Source organism: Carcharodon carcharias, chromosome 3 (genome assembly GCF_017639515.1).
Source record: "Carcharodon carcharias isolate sCarCar2 chromosome 3, sCarCar2.pri, whole genome shotgun sequence".
Classification (NCBI taxonomy): Eukaryota; Metazoa; Chordata; class Chondrichthyes; order Lamniformes; family Lamnidae; genus Carcharodon; species Carcharodon carcharias.
In genome coordinates, this window is record NC_054469.1 from 175,108,951 (window position 1) to 175,121,832 (window position 12,882).

Below are 12,882 nucleotides of genomic sequence, written 5' to 3' on the forward strand. Positions count from 1 at the left end.
CCATTTCTATCATTGTTTTAGAGCATCTCCGCAATAGCTTTGTACCATTGTAATAATTTTGTCATTCACAACCTCAACTTATCACAAGGCTTTTCAGACTGGACATAGATGTATACTGGTGTCACTCAGGGGTCAGTATTAGAATGCTCTGATATATATTCATGACATGGACAGAGGTGTACAGTGTAATTAATAGCAAGAATACAAAAAGACTTGACAAGGGCAGACTGATAAAATGGGAAGACATATGGTTGATGAAATTTTACGCAATTGTGAAATATGTATTTTGGTAGGAAGAATGAGAAGGGAATGGTACCATTTCTAAAAAGGGGGTGGAATTAAGTGACTTGGGGGTGTAGCATAAAAAAATCTTTGAAGGTGGCAATACAAGTTGAGAGGGCTGTTAAAAAAGCCTATGGAATCCTTGGCTTTAAAAATAGAGTACAAAAGTAAAAATGCTATGGGAATCCATTATAAATCACTGGTTTGGTCCCAGCCCAAGTATTATATACAGTTCGGTACATCACATTTTAAAAAGAATGTTGAGATCCTTGAGAGGGTACAGAGGAAATTTACCAGAATGGTTCCAAAGATGAAAGCTTTGTTATGTGGATTGAATAGGAAAACAGGATTTATTCACCGTGTGGAAGAGCAGGTTAATGGGATATTGAATAGATTGTGTTTAAATTATCAAAACCCTTCAGTGAGCTATGAAGATCTGAAATGCTCTGCCTTCAAGGGTGGTGGAAGCAGATTCAGTAATAACTCTCAAAAAAAAGGGAATTGGATAAATTGTTGAGAAGCACAACAAATTGCATAGCTCTTTTAAAGAACCAGCACAAACACAATTGGTCAAATCGCTTTTTTGTGTGTTGTGGCATTCTCTGCTTGTTTAATTCTATGTCTCAGCCACAGAGCAAAGATCATTTGTTTACAAATCTCACTGTTAGGAAGTAAATTGGAACCTGCATGCCATATTTGGCTATCCAACTATGAAAGGAAACCCTTCTGAAGTAGCAGCTTCAAATCAGACATGTGGAATTCAACGAACTCTGAAAATCTGCATTTCAGGTGAAATATGAAGAGTTGGCTTGGGTCATCAGGTCTTTGGAAGATCCTTATGAAGCAGCAAAAATGTCAGGGAAGCAAACAGTAAGCAAATCATCATGCTAAGCAGATTATCTAAACAGCTCTAGGATGTCTCTCCAAGGAACAGAAACATATTCGCATCAATAACAAAAGGCAATCAAGGTTAACGAGGTTTATAATCTGCATGGAGTCCTGTGAGGATGCACACAAGTCTAGCTAATGTTTCACAAATGCTAGGTGACAACGGCACATTAAATCAATTTGAAGGCACTAAAATAAAAAGAAACATACTACCCTTCCTATTTATTTAGCATTACATTTATATTATTGCCCCAGAAACAACATTAGCTGGCTGATGGAAATTAAGGTATGATGGGCAAAAAGTTAGTGGTTAGGTTTTTGGGCAACACAAAAGTGTCTTTAGAGCTCCAAAATAGCATCCATGGCATCACAGAATCTTTACAGTGCGGGATCAAACCTGCCTCCACCACCCTTTCAAGAAGTTCATTCCAGACTCCAACCACCCTCTGGGTGAAAAAGATTTCCTCATCACTTCCCTCCTTTTGCCTATTATTTTTAATCTGTGCCCTCTGGTTCTTGATGCTCTCTTGAGTAGAAACAGTTTCTCACTATTTACCCTGTCCATACCCTTCAGAGTCTTGAATACCTCTATCAAGTCTCCTCTCAGCTTTCTTTTCTCTAAGGAAATCATACCCAACCTCTCCAACCTAAGTTATAGCTATAGTTCTTCATCTCTGGGATCATTCTTGTGAATCTCCTCTCTACTCTCTCCAATGCCTTCACATCCTTCCTCAAGTGAGACACCCAGAACTGGACACAGTACTCCAGATGTGGCCTAAATAGTGTCTTATACAAGTTTAAGACCTCTTTACTCCTGTACTCAAATAACAAAACATAGGATACTATATGCTTTATTATCTGCTCTCTCAACATGCCCTGCCATCTTCAATGACCTATGTATGGATACACTGAGGTCCTCTGTTCCTGCACGTCCTTTAGAGGCTCTCCCTTTATTTTATACTGTCTCACCAAATCTTTCCTGCCAAAATAAATCACCTCACACTTCTCTGCATTGAACTTCATCTGCCATTTGTCAGCCCAATCCATCAACATGTCTATGTCCTTTTGAAGTTCAAGACTATCCTCATTACAGTTACAAGGCTTCCAATCTGTGTAATCCACAAACTTTGAAATCATGCCCTATACATCACAGAATAGATCATTAATATACACCAAGAGCAGCTAGGGTCTTGACACTGATCCCTGGGGAACTCTATCACAAGCCTTCCTCCAATCTGAAAAACCATTTATCACTATACTCTGTTTCCTGTCACTCAGCCAATATCTTATCCAAGTGCCTATTTTCCCTTTTATGCCATGACCTGGGGCAGGATTTTTCAGTCAGAGTGCGGGAGCGGGCCCGACACGCCGGACATAAAATGACCCGTGATGACATCGGTTGTGGGTCCCAATGTCATCGTGATGTTCATTTGGTGGGCGTACACCGGAATCAGCTGCGCGCCGGCTGATAATTGAAAGGCCTATTAAGGCCATTAACTAGGCAATTAATTTCAAGTTTACGCTGCCTGCCCAACCTAATGGTTGGTGGGCAGGCGAAAAGGCCAAGCCTTTACATTTTTTAGGAAACCTCATCCACGACTGGGATGAGGTTTCCTAAAGCATTTATGAATGAAATAAAAAGTTATTCAAAAAAATAAAAACATGCCCCATCTCATGTGAAGAAGTCACATGAGGGGACATGTTTCAATAAATTTTTATTACATTTATTTATGTTTCTCAAAAGTGCTTCAATCGCCCTGAGGCAGCTCTGTGCCTCAGGGAGACTGAAGTGCTCTTTCGCACGTAAGCACGAAAGAGCGCTGGCCCCGACTCTCAATCCTACCCCCGCCACACAGGTAGCGCTGAGCGCTACTGCTCGCGTCTTACGTTGGGTGTAGGTGGGTCTTAATTGGCCCGTCCGTGTAAAATGGCAGCTGATTTGCAACCACCCCCCGTCTGCTCTGGGAAAAATTCTGGCCCTAAAATTTTGCTCACTAGTCTGTTGTCTGGCACCATATCAAATCCCTTTTGAAAAGCAATATACAACAATCAACAATGTTTCCCTTATCAGCTTCCTCTGTTATCACCTCAAATAAATCCAGTAGGTTAGTTAAACATGATTTTCACTTAATGAATCCATGCTGGCTTTTCTTAATTAGCCCGCACCTAAGTGACTACTAATTTTGTCCCAAACTATAGTTTCCAGAAGTTTCCCTACCAGTGAAGTCAAACTGCCTGGTCTGTAGTTGCCAGCTTTATCCTTGCGTCCCTTTTTGAACAAGGGTGTAACACTCGCAATTCTCCAGTCCTCTGGACCACCCGTGTGTCTAAGGAAGACTGGAAGATTATCACCAATGCCTCTGAAATTTCCACTCTCACCTTCCTCAGTATCCTTGGATGCATCTCATCCGGTCCTGGTGCCTTATCAATTTTAAGTAAAGATAGCCTTTCCAACACCTCCTCCTTCTCAATTGTAAATTCCTCAAGTGTACCAGCATACTCCTCTCTCACATCAGCCTGGGTAGCATCCTCTTCCTTTGTAAAGAGGGGTGCAAAGTACTCGGTTAACACCTCCACTACTTCTCCTGCCTCCACATGCAATCCTCCTTTTTCATCCCACATCGGCCCCAATCTTTCTTTTACCATCGTATTATTTACATGCTTATAGGTTCCCTTTTATGTTAGCTGCTAGTCTCTTTTCATGCTCTCACCTTGCTTGCTTTTCTGATTAGATTTTTCACTTCCCCTCTGGTCCTTCTATATTCAGCCTGATTCTCCATTGCATTTTCTACCTGACGTCTGTCATACGCATACTTCTGCCTTTTCCTCTTCACCTGTATTGCTCTCACCATCCAGGGTGTTCTAGATTTATTTGTCCTACCTTTCCCCTTCAAGGGAATATACCTTGACATTGCTTGCAATGCTACCTCTTTGAAGGTGGCCCATTGTTCAGCCAATATGTGATTCCAACTCACTTGACTCAGATACATTCTCATCCCATTGAAGTTGGTTTCCTCCATTTAATTGTCCCTGCTCTGGATTGCTCCTTGTCCTTCTCCATGGCCAGCCTAAACCCTAAGATACAATGGTCGCTCTTCCCTAAATACTATCCCACTGTTATTTGATCCACTTGGGCCGACTCATTCCCCAGACAACGTCCAACAGTGCCTGCTCTCTTATTGGACTGGAAACATACTGCTGCAGAAAATTATCTTGAACACACTCCAGGAACTTTCACTCTTCTTGCCTCTTTGCACTAGTTGAAGTCCCCCATTATAATTACTCTCTAATTCTTGCACCTCTTGGTCATTTCTTTTCAAAGTTGTTTCTCTACATCCCTTCCACTAGTTGGTGGTCTATACACTACATTGATCAATGTTATTGCACCTTTTTCATTCCTTACCTCTATCCAGAGGGATTCCATCTTTGATCCCTCTGGAACATCCTTGCTCTCCAGTACAGTAATACCATCAATATTGCCACTCACCCCCACCCCACTTTCCTTCCTTTCCTGTCTCTCCTAAATACTTTGTATCCAGGAATATTTAATGCCCAGTCCTGTGCTTCTTTGAGCCAGGTCTCTGTTATAGCAATATCATTGCTCCATTTGTCAACCTGTGCCTGTAGTTCACCGATCTTATTAACCACACTCTGAATTCACAGACGTGCACATTATTACTGATTTAGGCTTTTAAACTTTTCCCCTTGCTCTAGCCCCACCTAATGACTTACTGCAGCCTATTCTAGCTCTATCAAGCTCTCCAAGTATTCTATTTACCTTGATATTATATCCTCATCAACTAATACTCCTCTACTTGGCACTGCCAGTTTTTCTTCTCTCCGAATTTCCCCTCAGGTTCCCATTCCCCTGCCGTTCTAGTTTAAACCCTCCCCAACAGCACTAGCAAACCTCCCCCCAAGGACATTAGTCCCAGTCCTAAGGTGTAATCTGTCCTTCTTGTACAGGTTCCACCTTCCTCAGAACTGGTCCCAATGCCTCAAAAATCTAAAGATCTCCCTCTTACTCCATTTCTCCAGCTACATATTGAACTGTTCAATCTTCCTATTCTTATGTTCAGTAGCATGTGGCACTGGCAGTAATCCTGAGATTACTGCTCTTGAGGTACTGCTTTTCAATTTCTTTCCTTACTCCTTAAAATCTGCTTTCAGGACCTTGTCCCTTGTCTTGCCTATATCATTAGACGCAATGTGGACCACAACCTCTAGCTGTTCACCCTCCTCCAAAAGAATGTCCTGCAGCCACTCTGTGACATCCTTGACCCTGGCACCAGAGAGGCAACATACCACCCTGGAGTCACATCTACAGCCGCAGAAATACCTGTCCGCTCCTCTACCAATGGAATCCCCTAGCACGACAGCACTTCCACTCTTCCTCCTCCCTCTTGTGCAGCTGAACACCCATGCTGTCATGAATTTGGCTCCTGCTACTTTCAGAGGAACCATCTTGCTCACTAGTACCCAAAATGGTAAAGTGATTAGAGAGCGAGATAGTCTCAGGGGATTTCTACACTACTTGCTGTCTTCTCTTAAACACTCTGGTCACCCATTCCCTCTCTCCCCGTGTACTTCTTAGCTGCGGTGTGACCACCTCTCTAAATGCACTATCCAGGTAACCCTTAGCCTTGCAAATACACACAGTGACTCGAACTGCCACTCAAGTTTTGCAACCAAGCAGCTGGTGACACTTCCTGCAGATGTAGTCCTCGAGGGCATTTTGCGCCTGCATGACTTCTCACATCCTGCAGGATGCATATTCCACATGGCCAAGCTACACTGACATACCTTTATATAAAGTTTGTGTTTACTCACCTGTCACTCACCAATCGTCACCTCCTTTCCCTCATGTACCTCTTTATGAAGTCTTGCTGCTCTCTCCCTCTCGTGCTCTTTTATCTCCTCAGCTCTTCTCTAGTTCCCAATTACATCTCACTTGATTTTCTGCAAATCTGGTCGGTCCACTGAGACCCATCACCAGCACCACAGCTCACTCCTTTTGAACTCCCCATTCCTCCTGCGCTCCTTTTGAGCTCCTGGCTCCTCCCGAGCTCTTTTATTATGTGTTAATTAAGTTACCACTTTTCTTAATTTATTTAGAATTATCAAATTCTACTAATCAGGGTAAGCTATTATTTATAAACCTTACTAATGCAATTACAAATAAATGACCAATTTGAAAGGCAAACAAGCAAAGCCAATGGATACTCACCAGCCAGTCACCTACCTGCTCCCCTGTGATGTCACGCCTTGATTTTTGTTTTAGAATTAGGAAACTGGTTAGAGGTCAGCCCCCATTGTTCTCGCCGACTCAGTGAACTGACTTGTGGGGTGAATCATGGCAAACATTGTGGCATTAGCACATGTGGTGAACGGCCAGCTGAGGTTGGCAGAGAAGGCAGATCATGACATCAATTTGATGGCTACAGTGCCATTTTGAAGCTCAGCACACCAATGCTAATGCCTGCTCTTAACTTTGCATAGCCGAACATTCATTCAGCAGCAGGAAGGGCCCTCATCAGTGTTATTTAAAGGTATCACCTAGTTTCAGGTTGATTTCTTCTAGCTGTTGCTACAATTCTACGAGTGATTGGTACTTTGTGTAGCTGCAAAAAATTGCAGGCGCTGAAGGAGTTTTTGATGTCTCCAAGGCTTCTGCACAATCTGATCAGGGCAAGGACCACATTGCCTGTAGTTGTGAAGGTGATTGTGGTGATGAACTTTTATGCATTTGGCTTCTTCCAGGCTGGGGATATACTTGCAACATATCACAGTTTGCCATCTACAGTTGCATAAGGTCTCTGCAGCTCTCTTTATTGGGAAGTGACTATAATTCATTCTCTCTTGCCAAAGATAAGCAGGCAAAAATATTGAGATGAAGTGAATGAAAAAGCTGTGGCAAATTAATTTAAATATAGGCAAATATAAGGTCATCAACTTTGACCTAAAAAGGATAGAACAGGTTACTTTCCAAATGGTAGAAATATAGAAACAGTGGAGGTCCAAAGGTGCACAGGTCATGAAGAGGTACAGAAAATAATCAACAGCTAGTGGAATGTGGGTTTATATATCTAGAGGAATGGAAGATGAGGGGTTAGATGTTATGCTTTAACTCTACAAAACATTGGTTTGACCACATCTGGAATACTGCATTCTGGGCACCATGCCTTAGTCATGGTCTACTGGCCTTGGAGGGAGTTTATCATGATACCTAGACTCCAAAGGTTAAATCAGGAGGGGTTGAACAAACTAGAGTTGTACACTCTGGAATTCAGAAGGCTAAGATTTGATCGGGGTAGATTGGGAAAAACGAAGTCTGCTAGTTGGGGATTGTAGGCCTGGGAGCAGAATGTAAAAATTAGAGCTAGACCTTTCATGAGTGAAATTAGTAAACACTTGTTTGGATAAAAGGGTGGTGAAAGTTTGGAGCACTCTTTACAAATGTCAATTAATGCTAGATCAATTGTCAATTTTAAAGCTGAAATTGATAGATTTTTGTTATCCAAATATATTAAGGGATATAAGGCAGAGGCAGGTTGATAGAGTTCGGTCTTGATTTCACTGAATGGTTGAGCAATCTCAAAGGGGTCCTGTCCCAGTGTGCGCAAGATGTTAAATATCTGGAATTCTGTAATATTACCAAATCGTAAACGCGCAATAAAGAAATTACTAATTAAATCTTAACAGCCTTTTTTAAAAACCTCTGGAGCTGACTATTTCAATACCCTTCAAGCTCGCTTACCATTTTGCTCTCTAAACTTGAGCTTACCAAATCTCTGCTGCCTATATCCTAATTTGCACCTAGTCCAATTCACCCCTCACCACTGTGCTTGCTGACCTACAGGGATTCCCAGCCCAGCAATGCGTCAATTTTAAAATCCTCAGCCTTGTTTTCCAATCCCTCCACGGGATCATCCCTCCCCATCTCAAATCTTCTCTAGCCCCGCAATCCTCGCATGGTCAGTGAGAGGAACTTTGGCTTGAGTGAGACTGAGACCAAATGAGTATATTTGGTAATTTGGTTCAAAATGGAAATTCAGTGTACAGGGGCACAGGTGAGCTTTACTGTAAGGAGGAGTGTGCTGAGTTGTGGGGTGGTCCGGTGAAAGGCAGGGAAGAGGTGCTTTTCTCTTCTACCCTTTTTTAGCCTCCAGTATTTGATTTCCACTTTGGTTCAGCAGAAGTAGGTAAACCAACAACTGGTGTTATTAGTTTTATCAGTATTGTAAAGTTTACTGTCAGTGCCAAAAACCGAGGCATAGGCTTTATTAATTATAATTAATTAACAATTATTCATTATATTGGAGATGGCAGGGCAGGTGATATGCTTCGAATGCAGGATGTGGGAGTTTCTGGATACCAGTGTGACCCAGGACAAACACATCTGCAGTAAGTGATTGCGGCTGCAGGAACTTCGACTCCAAGTTCATTGAGCTAGAGGCAGAGCTGCAGACACTGCAGCATATCAGGGAGGAGACAAGTTACCTGGACACTTTATTCCAGGAGGCAGTCACACCCCTTAGGATAGGGTCTTCCGATTTGGTCAGTGGTCAGGGACAGGAGGTGTGATTGCAATTGAGGCAGGTAAGGGGACCCAGAGGGCAGGAGTGCAGGAAGAAATAAAAGGGAGCTTGTCAGAAAGACACGGCGATAATAATGGGAGATTTTACTCTACATATAGATTGGAAAAGTCAGATGGGCAAAGGTAGCCTAGATGAAGAGTTCATAGATTGTTTCTGGGGTAGTTGCTGAGAACGGCATGTTCTGCAGCCAACCGGGCAGCAGGCTATACCAAACCTGGTATTGTGCAACAAGATGGGATTAATTAATGACCTCATAGTGAAGGTGCCCCTAGGTAGCAGCGACCATATGATGATTGAATTTTACATTCAGTTTGAGGGAGCGGGGAGTGGGTCAGAGATTATGCTTTTAAGCTTAAATAAGTGTAATTATGAAGGAATGAAAGCAGAGCTAGCCAAAGTGAATTGACAAAATTAGGTTAAGGGATAGGTAAACCGATGTAGTGGCAAACATTTTAGGGGATATTTTAGAACACATAATAGATACATTCCAATGAGTGAGAAAAAGTCCAGGGGTAGGACACACCAGCCGTGGTTAACTAGAAATGTTAAAGATAGTATCAAACTTAAAGAAAAAGTATATAATTGTGCAAAGATAGGTGGAAGGCCAGAAGATTGGACATAATATAAGGAACTGCAAAGGATGACTAAAAGATTAACAAGGAGGGAAAAATTAGAGTAGAAGAGAAAGCTAGCCAGAAATATAAAAACAGATATTAAGAGTTTCTATAAACATTTAAAAAAGAAATGAGTTAACAAAGCGAGTGTTGGTCCTATAGAAAGAGAGTCTGGAGAATTGATAACAGGAAACAAGGAAATGGCAGATGAATTGAACAAATATTTTGCAACCATTTTCACTATAGAGTATACAAGTAACATCCCAGAAGCAGCTATAAATCACGAAATAAAAGGGAGGGAAGAATTCAGGAAAATTACAATCACCCAAGAAATGGTACTGAGTAAACTGTGGGCTGACAAGTGCCCGGGTCCTGATGGACTTCATCCTGGGGTCTTAAAATAAGTGACTAGTGAGATAGTTGGTGCAATTGTTTTAATTTTTTGAAACTCCCTAGATTTGGGGAAGGTCCCATTTGATTGGAAGATAGCAAATGTAACTCCATTATTCAAAAAGGAGGGAAACAGCAGAAATCTACAGGCCAGTTAGATTAACATCTGTTATAGGAAAATGTTAGAAGCTATTATTAAAGAAGTTATAGCAGGGCACTTGGATAAGTTCAAGGTAATCAGGAAGAATCAACATGGTTTTGTGAAAGGGAAATCATGTTTAACCAACTTATTGGAGTTCTTTGAGGAAGTAACATGTGCTGTGAATAAAAAAGTAAAGATGGATATACTGTACTTAGATTTCAAGAAGGCATTTGATGAAGTGCCACATCAAAGGTTATTGCACAAAATAAAAGCTCATGGTACAGGGGTTAACATATTGGCATGGATAAAAGATAGGCTGGCTAACAGGAAGCAAAGAGTAGGCATAAATTGGTCTTTTTCAGGTTGGCAAGACATAACGAATGGTATGCCACAGAGATCAGTGCTTGGACCTCAACTATTTACACTTCATATAAATAACCTGAACGAAGGGATGGATGGGATGATTGGCAAATTTGCTGATGGCACAAAGAAAGGCAGGAAAGTAAGTTGTGAATAGGAAATAAGGAGGCTACAAAAATATATAGCTAAGTTAAGTGAGTGGGCCCAGATCTGGCAAATGGAGTTTAACGCGAGAAAATGTGAAATTGTCCATTTTGGCAGGAAGGACAAAAGAGAAGCATATTATCTAAATGGTGAGAGATTGCAGAGCTAAGATGCAGAGGGATCTGGTGCCTTAGTGCATACATCGCAAATGGCTTGTATGCAGATACAGCAAGTAATTAGGAAAGCTAATAGAATGTTATAATTTATTGTAGGGGAATTGAATATAAAAGTAAGGAGGTTACGCTTCAGTTATACAGAGCATTTGTGAGACCAAATCTGTAGTATTGTGTACAGTATTGGTCACCTTATTTAAGGAAGGATGTAAAAGCATTGGAAGCAATTCAGAGAAGGTTAACCAGGCTAATCCAAGAATGGACAGGTTGGCTTTCGAGGAAAAGGATGGACAGGCTAGGCTTGTATCTGCTGGAGTTGAGGGAATAAGAGGCGGCTTGATTGAAACCTATAAGATCCTGATAGGTCTTGACAGGATGGATGTGGAGATGATGTGTCTTCTTGTGGGAGAATCTAGAACTAGGGGGTCACTGTTTAATAATAAGGGGTTGCCGATTTAAAATGGATACGAAGCAAAAATTTTTCTCAGAGGGTTGAGTGTCTTTGGAACCCTTTTCCTGAAAAGGCAGTGGAAGCAGTCTTTGAATATTTTTAAGGCAATGGTGGATAGATTCTTATAAGCAAGCTAGGTTATTGGGGATAGGTGGGATGCAGATTTCAGGTTACTATCAGATCAGCCATGATCTTATTAAATGGTGGAGCAGGCTGGAGGGGCCGAATAGCCTACTCCTACTCCTTGTTTGTATGTCATATGTTCCAATTCTGGTCTTTTTTTTAAACTCCACTATAGGCTGCCATGCCTTCAGCTGCCTTAGCACCAAGCTCAGGAATATCCTCACAAACTTCTCCCGCTCTCTCTGCTTTAAGATAATCTTTAAAACTTACCTCTTTCACCAACCTGTGAGGCTCTGTGTTAAGTTTTGTTTGAGTAATTGCTCCCATGAAGTGGATGGGGGTCATTTCACTATATTAAAAGGTACTATATAAATGCAAGCTTTTGCGATACAGATACAGTTAAATTCTGCGATCTTATCCTCTTACTTTACCAGACAAGGCACTTAGCAGGGGGATATGGCCACAGCCAGTCATATTGCTTCTTTTGCACAGGGTATTTACAGAATTCTGCAGAAAATTTAAACAAGTGGTGCAAGAAAAACTTATATATATGCAGAAGCTCATCATGAATACCTTGATCTCTAACTGACATTTTCTTTCATTTCAAAGCAGATAGGAACAAGAAAATTAAGAGCCATGTGGCTCATCAAACCACATTTCAGGATAATGAGATAAATATTTTGTGCCTGACAAAGGTGTTGGATCTCAAATGTTACGCAGCCATTAGATTAAATGTTGTTTATTAAATAAGCACACATGACCAATAACTGGTTAATCAAAGCACTAAAATTTTCCATGACACTTAAATAAATTTGGTCCTCAACATTTCAAACACTTCATTGTCAAATAATCAAAAGAGCAAGTTTACCCTCAACTTCTTCCTCATTTCTTCAGTGAAGCTCTGAAATGCAGCACTGACATTTGGGTCACAGGACTCTTCATCATCCAACTCAGACAGTGATCTTTCAATTTCCTGCACCATGTCTTGCAACTCTGGTTGACAAAATAAACTGTTCAGGATTGACCCTTTCAATCATTGGTTCTTAGCTTCAACATTTTTCAAACAAATATATTAGAGCAGTCCACAAATTAAATGCACAACAATAGGCTGAGGCAACCATCTTGCAATAAGGAGTAGCCTACATATAATTTAGTTTCACATTTGACTCCATATTTCAACCCCATGTGAAAGATAACTCTTCTCTCCTAATTACTAAAATAATTAAAGTTTGAATAATTTCAATGCGAAAACACAGTGCATTATTTCACCAACATATTCATGTCTGTGCAGACAGCATGGTTCTCTGAAAAGCTAATCCCTTCCTGTCACACTCTGATTATCATTACTCATATTTCTACCCAGCTTTTATAAACCCTGGCTATAATAAATCCTGGTTTATTAGAAATGTTTAAATTACCACAGAAGTGACATGCAGCATTCTTTAAAAGCCAAAAAACATTTACCTTCAGCTTTCTCATACTTCTCAGCTGATGTAAACAGCCTTTTTGTTTTAAAATGTGGAAATGGAGTTAGCATGGATTCATCTTTAGCCAGATAATTACTGTCATCGGAGGGAAAGCTTGCAGATTGTTGCAACGTGGAAGTAGCACCTACGAAGGCAAACAGAATTAGCATAAAACATTTAGAACTTTTCCTTTCCCTTGTCATAAAGAGCAAAATATCAAAGCTGAAGGAGAGCTTGCATCCAAGCCCATG